This window comes from Crinia signifera, chromosome 2 (assembly GCF_055691185.1).
Source record: "Crinia signifera chromosome 2, ASM5569118v1, whole genome shotgun sequence".
Classification (NCBI taxonomy): domain Eukaryota; kingdom Metazoa; phylum Chordata; class Amphibia; order Anura; family Myobatrachidae; genus Crinia; species Crinia signifera.
The window spans coordinates 212,655,576-212,657,838 of NC_139218.1; the positions used below are offsets into that span (position 1 = coordinate 212,655,576).

The 2,263-nt window shown below is 53.0% G+C and overlaps 1 pseudogene; it reads right to left on the reverse strand.

The window, feature by feature from the left end:
- Window positions 1–1,593: 1,593 nt before the first annotated feature.
- LOC146060878 (U2 spliceosomal RNA) lies at window positions 1,594–1,729 on the reverse strand (annotated as a pseudogene).
- Window positions 1,730–2,263: the final 534 nt, after the last annotated feature.

Genomic DNA, 2,263 nt, shown 5'->3' on the forward strand with positions numbered 1-2,263 from the left:
CCAATAGAGGGCGCTGTGTAGTATTGACAGTATATTAGCGTCACCAATAGGGACCGCTGTGGAGCATGAGCACTATACTTCAGTGTTAACAGACAGGGGGCGCTGTGGGTAAATATGTTTTCCTTACAGGAGTAGTCTATTTCCACACCCTGGATTCCATAGATTCCGTGATTCGAATCACTCACTGAAGAGGGTCACGCTGGTCCGGCACTTAGGCCCAATCGAAGTTCCACAATACTTGAAGGCACACTGGGTCTGTCTGTCCCTAGGGAGGGTAGTTGAGGCAGTCTAGATGGGATGTGTCTGTACGGGCCGACTATAGTGGGCTCAGGTTGGCTAGGGTTAGGGCAAGGCTGTACCTGGCCCATACTTGCCTACCTGACCCTCTCCTTCAGGGAGAAAATTCTCTGTTCCTGGACTTCCCTGGTAATGTATAATTGCCATCACCTGTGGTAAGTTTGAAGAAACTCAGGGAGCCCGAGGTGTGCTCCCACCACCACCAGTGCTGTGCCTAAACACGTGCAAAGGGGGCAGCCGTACGAACGTTTGGACCCTCTCCCAAAGGAGAAAGGCCCCATGGTTCCCCTAACCCCCCTCAACCATAAGGCCGAGGAAGGGAAAAAAGGGATCGGTGGGTCCTCTTCGCCGAAGCTCAGAGAGACCCGCTTTTCCTCCACCCCCGGAAGGGTTTTGGACGGTGGGTCCTCCGCACCCGAAGGTTTGGAGAGACCCGCTTAGGCTTCCCTCCGCCTTGCGGCTCGGGGTTGCCCTCGAGGGGACCGGGACTCTCCCCAAAAGGTGAAGAGTCCCAGCCACGTTTGGGGAACGGAAGGCCCGTTAGGGACAGCCGCACTACCCAAATCAAAAAAACGTGACAAACTAACGAAAAACGTGAAGTGCTCAAAAAGTGCAAATCAAAGAAATAAATAAAAGAGGCCCTAGCCAGAAGGCCGGGGTGGGGGTGTAAAAAAAAAAATTGTCCTACCCCATCCAAAAGGACGAGGTAAGGACGTGTAGCCTAACCTAGAGGGAAGTGCGCAGTGTGTGTGCCATTCAGTGCATGGTGCTGGACATCACCAGTGCAAATCAGGCACCCCCGAGTTTCCCCGGGGGCACAGTGCAGCCTCGGGCTCCAGGCAGCCGACCCTTCAGCATCCGACCAAGCTTTTCTCTGTCTCACCAGCAGGCATTTTCCAGCCCCCGGCATGGGAATGGGTACTTCACTGGGCTTTTCGAAAGACTCCCTTAGGGGCTGCACCCCCCTCGGAAGAGCAATCTACTCAGTCCCAGTGTTTCTCCGCTCCCAGGGTTAAGATACTAGGCTGAGCTTTTCGCTGTGCCCAGGCTGGTGGTTAGCCAACCTGGACCAATCTACTCAGTCTCAGCTTTTCTCCGCTCCCTGGGAATGGATACTAGACTGAGCCTTTCGCTGACTCATCCTTCGGGGGCTACGAACCCCGTCAAGAGAGTCAATCTACTAGGCCCAGTGTTTCTCCCCCCCTCTTACCAGTGGATTTATGGAAACAACACCTCCTACCAAAGGCAGAGGTGAAGATACTCAGTGAGACTTTTCACTGCTCCCGGGAAAAAACAGAGGGGTCCCACATCCTCCGCCCATCAGAGCAGCTACTCAGTCCCACCTTTCTCTATTCTCTGCCAGAGGCCAGTCCATACCCACTGATAAGAACAGATACTACACTTGATCTTAGCCAAAAGGCCGAGAAGCCATCACCTGTGGTGAGCTAGTTAATTGATAAGAAAGGTGTTTCACCACAGGTGATGGGAATCATACATTACCAGGGAAGTCCAGGAGCAGAGCATTTTCTCCCTCATGGAGAGGGTCAGGTAGGCAAGTATGACCTGGTCTAGTAGCCGGCTCTTGACGGTCGCATCTTTATTCATTCCTGCTGGATCTCACTTCAACAGTAACTGTCATCTGAGCTTCTGTCTCTTTCTGCTGTGTTATCTGTTCCCTCCTGTCAGCTCTACAGGGCACACTCACTCTCTTCAATGCTGCTGCCAAACTCCTGAACACAGCTCCTGACTCCTCATGACACCTCTCCACATGCTGCCTTCACTCTAGAGATGGCTACTGACTAGATGTCTCGACTCAGTGACTAGATTCACTAGGGTGTAGCAAAGAGCGGAATCACTCACTGTTTAATGAGCCGAGTCAGCAGCAGTAGCCCCGCCTCTCTCAGAGTCAGCAGGAGGAAGGAGAGTCGGAGTTCAATGTACCTTCCATGCTCTGGCTCCTTCATGT